This window comes from Nylanderia fulva, unplaced genomic scaffold (assembly GCF_048542155.1).
Source record: "Nylanderia fulva isolate GAGA-0341 unplaced genomic scaffold, ASM4854215v1 Scaffold12, whole genome shotgun sequence".
NCBI classification, from domain to species: domain Eukaryota; kingdom Metazoa; phylum Arthropoda; class Insecta; order Hymenoptera; family Formicidae; genus Nylanderia; species Nylanderia fulva.
Window position 1 is genome coordinate 6,008,528 of NW_028189409.1, and position 9,036 is coordinate 6,017,563.

The following is a 9,036-nucleotide window of genomic DNA, read 5'->3' on the forward strand; positions in this document are numbered from 1 at the left end:
CCTCCACTCACCAAGCCTGGTGCATGTCCGCGCGCGAGAGATCAATCAGCACCCACGAGAGAGAAACGTCGCGAATGTTGCTGGCGCGAATTATTTGGCAAAATTATTTCGACGTGAGTTGCATCACTTTATCTCGACGAAATCTCTTTTTTTATCTGACAAAATCAGGAAAAATTGTTGTCTTTCTCCATTTTAAATCAATAATATCTTTAGAAATTCATCTGCAATCATTTTTCCATTTTTTCGACAATCGACGTTATTAATAATAATATTTCTGATCGATATTTAGTTTTTTTTAGATATTAAAAGATTAATACTAGGAATAAGAATTATGTTAAAATAATAAAATCGAAAAGATTTTATATCTTTATATCTGAATTTTGTATTTCTATATCAGTTTATTTTATTTAAAAATAATTTCTAATATTTGATATTTATTCTTAATATTTTCTCTGGTTGTACGCAGGATCTCATAGCCAGTTTAATGTTTCTTATATTTTTATTCTTACATTATATTCTTATATTTTTTCTTATATAAAATATTATGATTATTTAATATTTAATAAAATATTAAATAGTAATATTCTAGAATATATGTATAATATCATAATATATTCTGTTAAATAGTAATCTTCATTAAAATATCAATATTTTAGCTTTAATATAAATCTGAGGTCTTTGAGGAAAACAATGAAATAATAAGAGAATATTCGTCTTTATTCGTGCTTAAAAGTACGAGAATACTGGACGATATAATCTGTATGAAGCACCCTGTATAGTATAATCTCGGAGAGATGAGCTGATCTTCTCTCGGGCGATGCAACTCAAATGCATGGAGCGTGGCGCATCTGTGGTAGACGGAAGTAATGAATGTGGCCGCGCGCTTATCTAGTTTGACACTTCCTTGCTAGCTGATCGCATGCGAATATCCATTTATTAACGGTTATCGTTTTGAGAAAAAACAATATAAAGGCAACGCGATTAAATCCCGTTTCGCGCGCCGATTAATTCATCGATTTACGTAATAGATCGTAATCAAATTCGGTCTTTTGTTACGCCTGTCGCGTTTTTTACGAGCTACGGTTCCACACGAGCAACGCGTTCCCATTTGCTGCGATATCTTGGAAAATAATATCCGGGCGTAGAATCGGGATTTCTGCATTCGAATTCTGTACTCGAAAGAGAACGAGTTCTCTGCGAAGGCAACTTTAATCTGTCAAAGATATGGCTGTGAAAAATGTGCCAGAGGAAGTTAGCCAATCATTTTTAGCACAGTTATATATGTATTTTATTATGAAAAGGAATATATTTTTCCATCATTTTTATCAGAAAATAAATATTTAAATATTTTTTCTTCTATTTAAAAAATTGCTTTCTTAAAAAGCAGTATCTCTTATATCAAATCTGTAAACATGCTGCATTTCAGAGATTTTACTTTAATATGAATTTCTGTTATTAATTTGAAAAAGATTAGTGCGTTTTTCTATTTCCAATCAATTTTGATAATATTATACATCCCGATAATTATTATCCATAATACATACATAATAATAATAATATATTAATATATTATTATTGAATAAGTGTCATATGTTTATACACAAAATTCTGTTACATTTATATCTAACGTATTGAAGCATATACATATTGTTGATTATATATAATGAAAAATAATATTGTTGATATTCTGTAATGAATAATCAATGTTTCTTAAAATAGTGGTGTTTCATTACCGATATTTCTGATAGATTTTTTTTACATTCATTCTTTACTGTCAATTTATTTTTCAGCAGCAATATCGGCGATTCAAAACGTTCAAAACATCCAAAACCTTGTGTAGTGCGCAGTTTTTGGACCGAAAGTCGGTGAACCACTAATGATAGTTATCGCGAGCACGACGATGATAGCGAATCGCGCGTGTATTAAGAAGGACAAAGGAAAGTTGACAGTGGCAAATGCACTATCTGTGGAAGAGAGATACTTTGGTTGACCTTCCAACCTCTGCAGATCGCAGCGGGAATGATAAAACTCTCAAACAAGCAAGCAATGCAGCGCGTTTACTGCACTTCGCGACCTGCGTTTCCTTTTACGTCACGTTCTCGCGCTCGATCGACTCGATCGACTCTCTTGCAATAAAGATATCCGTGGGTTTTCTATTCCCCGGGAAAGTTCCTCGAAATTTTATACTTAGCATTAGCAGGTTTCGTGTAATTTACTTAACAAATTATACAACGTATATACATAGGATAGCTCATTTATTAAATTTGCTCAATCGATTTATTTTACTGAAAATTTCTCTCTTATTTGTTACAGAATTTATTCAATTATCTGAAGAATATGAAAGTGCATATTAAACGTGTTATTTTTAAAAATTGCGTAATTGCCATGCTATGTAATTATATATTGCTTTGAGATTGTTAATTTGAAACAAAATGCAAAATCAAATTTCCTTGAGAATTTTTTTTAATATACATATAATATTTACTCTGTTAATTCGAATTTTTTTCTATATAACTTGTATCGAATTCTCTCTCTCTTTCTCTCAGTCTTCATATTTTATTATAAACGTTAAAACTAAAGAAAGACTTTTTGTGAATAACTTTTTGTTCGATACAAATTTTGATGATACAATCAGCATCCATTTACATTCTATGGCTCTGAAAATAATAAATACAGGACAGTTCTTTATTACTATGGGATCTGAAAAGGGATCAATGTCTGGTTTGAGGACAATGCAAGCAGATGCCTGCAATCATTCTAATCTCTGTAGTAATCCTTAAACAGGTTACCTGCGCAGGTAGGAAAAATCTAGTCGCATTCTTTCCCATTTTGCGTCGTAGAAAATCGAAGATTATAAATGCTGGTTCCAATATATAAGTTTAACGTATCATGTTCCAAACTTTTTTATTCCGTCTGATAGTATTTTTATTATAAGATTATTTAAATCGATGCGCGCATAAAATTAAATATATGTGTATATTCTAAATGTAGGAAACATTTTTATTTAATTGCTTAAAATAATCATAAATATGAAAATTTATTTATAGATAGAATAAATTATATTCTTGTTATATAAATAATATTAAGTTTAATAAATAAGTTTAGTGTAATGTAACTTATGATTTAAATGCACAATAAGTAACAACATTTTCGTTCCAATTACATAGTTGGGAAGAACAGTTTGACACTTTACAATGTAATTTTGTGATTTCTAGATCCGTCTCTCTCTACTTGAATTTCACTAATCTCAATAAAAGCATACGTCCGATCAAGATTGTCGCGACCTCGGATTTAATATATTTTAATCAAATCGGGAATATATTAAATGGAATTTGTGCAAATAGTCACATTACAATTTATATTAAATAAAAAACGGCGATTTGGATAAATTTCCTTATTTATATTTTACGTTTTGTAAAAAATTATTTTTTTCTATAATTTTTTTATTATTCAATTTTGTTTTTTAAAATTTATTCGAGAAAAAAAAACAAATACGTGCTAATTAAAAAAAGAACATATTTGTAATGGACATTAAGTTTAGACCAAAAATTTCCAAAAATAAAGTGACAGAATATTTAAATCTTAAGTTTGTGTGATCTTTACATTTCTAGGATATTTGGAGGATTAATGCATTTTCGGATTCTATAATATGTTACATTTCTTAGGCAACGTTGTTCAGAGATAAGTCATTGAAATTAGAAAATGTCGAATCAGAAGATAAATTTCTACTTCATGTGCACAATTTCCTTATACGTCTTTGTTGGATAAGATCTCTTTCACAGTCTCAATTATTCACTGCATTGTGGAAATGATGTAAATAATTTGCCACGTGCATGAGAGTTGTCGGCTCCTTTCTTTATAAATTCTTGAACTGGCTTTATAAACGATCTCATCTTATCCTTGAAGAAATCCTTCATTCGAGACCTTTAAAATCGACTCTGGATCGATGTAATTATGAACAAATAAAATTCCTATGTATTTAAAATTTTAAATATACATATTATTAATGTTATAATATATTTTATAATTTGATTGAATATTATTCATGATTTATTAATATTCAACAATTTTATTACTAATAAACGTTTTTAATAATAATAAACGTTTATACTCGGGAAAAAATTTTTTATATCTAACAATATAAAATTATATAGAAATACATAAAATTATACATATATAATCGCAAAATTATATATGAAATATGTCCATATATAATTAGATAAAAGTGCTTTTTATATAATAGGTATATAATTACATAAATTTATATATATATATATATATATATATATATATATTTCTTTATATATATATAAATATATATGTTTCATATATAATTTAACATGATTATAATATGAACTCTTATAATTTATATTTATATAAATTTATAATTTTATAATTATGTATATAAAAATAGACATATTTCACATATAATCTTACGATGATATGTATAATTATATATAAAAAATTGTTTACCGGATAATAAAAAACTTGTTCATTATAATGTCATCTAAACAGATTGGAATATTTGATAATAATAATCGCATTATACGCTGAAGAAGATCGATTCGCGACAAGTAAATTCGAAGATCTCGATTGCTTACGTATTTCATAACACGGGGAGGTGTTCATTATCATTACCGCTATGTCATTCCGTATGATCGTGACGGTGGCATCGTGGCAATGATCTTGCCAAGGCTAGACGAGATCAGGCACACACGGTGATGATAATGATAACGAGAGGGATTGCAGTCGGCACACTTGAGCGCGATCAGCGCATATCCTTCAAAATTACACCTTGAAAATTACATCGCATTACACGCTCTCTGAAAGACTTTGATTTCGCGATCGATGATCGAATGTACAATTATACGCTCGTTTCTCTTTCAAAGTCGCGTTCGAATTTCGAGCATATAATGAGCTGCGATATATATGCGACGCACATTAATAATGATGATGACGACGTGCAAACAGTGGTCGGGCTGCAGGCTTGTTACAATTTTTTCTTTCCTGTAACATAATGCACATGTAGTATACGTTTTACTACGTTACATCACCGGATGTTCCCTCAGTCGTTGACGTTAGACATTAAGGGACTTAAACTAAGAGAAATGAGAGTTGCTTTGCAACAACGTGGCTTGCTAAAGGTAGTGATAGTTATATATATAGGAAATGATTTAATAGACTAGATTGACTGAAGAATGTTGACGAATTAAACACTACGAATGATAATAATAATTACATCTTCGCAAATTGCATCATTGTTATTATATGTCATTCAAGATTTATTTAATTAATTATGTATAAATTGCACAAAGACTAAAAAAAGGCATCTTGAATTTATTATTATGAATACATCTATGCAATTTGAATTGTAATTTTATACATTAATTTAATCGGTGAATTAATAAGTGAGTGTTTTTATAATTGATTTACTTATATATGAGGTGAATGAATTTTAACTCGAAGTGTGATTGCAGTTATCTGTCAAATTACTATATAATGTTCTTTCAAGCATGATCAGTTAACTAATTTATTTGATATATATTCGAGCATTATTACATTATTCCGCAATCTAATAGATCTTTTTATTTTAATACAAAAAAATAGGAAATGAGAAAGAGAGTGTGATTATATTTATTCTAAAAATGGCACCAAATAATATAATTACATTGTTTATTTATTTATCTAAAATTTCATTATTTTTACAATTTTGTGGTACGCTAATTTAAATAAAATTGATAAAACTCAACTTTAGCAGATAAAGTCTAAATTATGCGACGATATTTCTTACACAGAAAAAAGAAGTATCAAATCAACATTTATATACTCAACAATATACATCTTGAAGAATTTGCTAAATCTTCAATTTCAACAATAATAATAACAGTCTTATTTCAATATTATATATTGTCTAAAGAATATAATAAAAGATATTATTTTATATAAAGATGAGTTATATTTCCTCCAGCATTTTTCTTTTTCATTCAAGAAAAATTATTCTTAAATAATAAGATTAATATTTTTCTTGGTTGAACTATATAAAATGTTTCCATTCAAGTAAATTTTTGCACATTACATAAACAAGTATAAGTTTTGACTTGACACTTTTTTCTGTGTAATCGATTTTAATCGCACTTTAGCTTACTCGAGATATCTCTTTATCTTACAGCAAGTAATAAGCATTGTTTGTTATAATTGAAATAAAATTATAAAGATACTCATCTAGATGAAATTTTGATCTTATTTTTATATAGCTAATAAAATTATATATTATCTATATATCTGCATTTTAGATAAAAAGAGTGTTATTCTAATTATCTAATTTAATTATTTAAATTATCTAGAATAATATTCAGATAATTTGCTCTATAATCATAATACATAAAAATACTTAAATATAGTAGAACTTAAGCGGCAAGCGATAAAAATTGATAAATAAAAATATGAATACATATATTTTTATATCCCTTTTATAATTTCCATTTTTTTGTAATAACTGTGTTTACATAAGCAGTCTTAAAAATCATTACCTACAAAATTATCTAGATTAATCGGCATATATAATTTGATCTTTTATCTATATATATTCAAAACAAAATCATCTTCATTTTATCTTAGATGCCATTACATATTTTTATCTCATCTTGATCTAGCTGATTGAAAAATCATCTAAGCACAACACTGGCAACACTATAGTAATAATAAGGCATCGCTTTCACCGGGATCCTTATTAACGAAGAATATCGTCTGTAGACCGTTTAAAGTTTGCAGCCTCGCGGGGGCGTTCAATGACAGTTGCGTGCTCACAGCTCGACGCGACGACGACATAGACGGGCGCGATTACTCGCGTGTAACCGCGCGCTGAGATGTAACACGCGTCAACTGCCCTGATATGAGAACTCGAGACCAACCATCAACTGCGGGACAATCTAGCCATCAGTCTTAAACGGAATATATTTACGGCCGGGCCGAGAGAGCACGGCGATGCCCAACACGGTGACATCAGCATCCGCTTTCCTTCCACCGACGAGTGTGTCGGCGCAGGCTCATCTCTGCTTTTCATGGTCATTTACTCGCGTCTAGGGGAGCCTTGTCCTTGCTCCATCCAACTTTTTTATTTGCGATTGACATCACGAAAAAAAAATTAGTCACCAATTTTAACTGTCCTTGTATTGTACTCCTGCAATTTAGATATATCAGTGTTGTGCTTGGATGATTGTGCAATTAACTAGATAAAGATGAGATGAAACTATGTAAATTTGTCGAGTTTGTTTTAAATATATCCAGATAAAGGATGAAATTATATGGCAAATCATTTAGATAATTATTGGATACTATTATTTTTAAAACCGCTTATGTAAACATAGTTATACGAAAAATGTAAATCATAAAAGGGATATAAAAATATATTCATACTTTTACAAGTTTTTATCGCAAATCAAAAAATTATTTGAACATTATTCTAGATAATTTAGTAAAGATAATACTTTTTTCCATCTAATTGTAAGATGCCAATAATAGATGATACCTACATATAAAGATAAGATAATGTCAAAATTTCATTTAGACGATCATCTCTATAATTTTACTTATAGATAACAGCAAACACTGGGTTATTATGTCTAAATCTTAGCTATAATAGCCAATATTTTTCAGCCCGGAAGTGTTCCGCTTGAGTGGATATTTACTTATACGCGCACATACTAGCTTAAATACTAGTTTAATAATTTATTACGGTCGATTCTGTGCTTGGTGCCAAAAAATACGAGTAGGGTTGCACTTAGATTATTTCTGACAGAAAAAAATTTATTTGTTAATAAACAAAGCCCGAAAGAGTTACGCTTAAGTAGATATTTACTTATACACGCACATACTAGCTTAAATACTCGTTTAATAATTTATTACGGTCGATTCTGTGCTTGGTGCCAAAAAATACGAGTAGGGTTACATGCTCTTAGATTATTTCTGACAGAAAAAAATTTATTTGTTAATAAACAGAGAATTAAAGAACAGAGAATTCTCCATCAAACCATAATTAAAAATATTAATAAAAATTGTTAAATTTCTCAAGTTGGGACAACTAAAATTGAGCTATGGTGGCTAAGTCTTTTTCCGCGGATTGTTGCTTGAATCGAGCCGAGTTTGATTGTCGATATGCATAGGATGGAATTCCGAGATTCGATTATGTATAATGAATGGTAATTGCAATTGATTGATTTTGAAAATTGGATCGATCAGAATTAATCCGGATTGTATCTGACGGTAGCGCTTGATATGCGATAATTCCAGGTCGCACTCGCTATTCCGCTATTGTATGCAAAGCAAGATTGTATCGTTGAAAATAATAACGCGCGAGATCATTTTCTCTGCGATATATCTCAGAGTTTTAATCAGTTTCTGCTGCCAACCACACACAATTTTTTTTAGAAAACCTTACAAATTAAAATAAAAACTTTCTTCTTTATTTTATTATTATAATTAAATACGTTTTTCCTGTATTATTTTATATCAACCCTTTGTTAATTGTTTGTAGAAAAACAATCAACGTTACATTAATTTTTTTACGTATTATAAAAAAAGAGTAATATATGTAAAAGAGATAGTTATATCTACTATATAAAGGAGAGTCGGCCAGATAAAAGGATAGAGGATGCTGAATAATCATTCTTGACGTTTCTCGCTTTAGATCGATCTATAATTGTCAGAGAAAGCGTATTATTATACACACACACATATATATATATATATATATATATTTCCGGCGTGCGGGAAAATCCAGTTTTCGTCCGAGAGTGCATAACCGAGCGGCTTTTGCTGATCGCGGGCTCTCAGTTTGATAACCGCGCCAGATAAAGGAAGGTCGATAAACGTTATACGAGAGAGGGCCACCCTGCAGACCGACCAGGCCATCATCTCGTGGGGGAAAACTAGAGTCGGCTTTTCAGGGTGGAAGGTAATCGGGCGGGCGACAGAGCGCTTGCGCGGCCGAAAGCCACCCTCTACCACCCCCGGTGAAAATTTCTCACCCCCACGGTT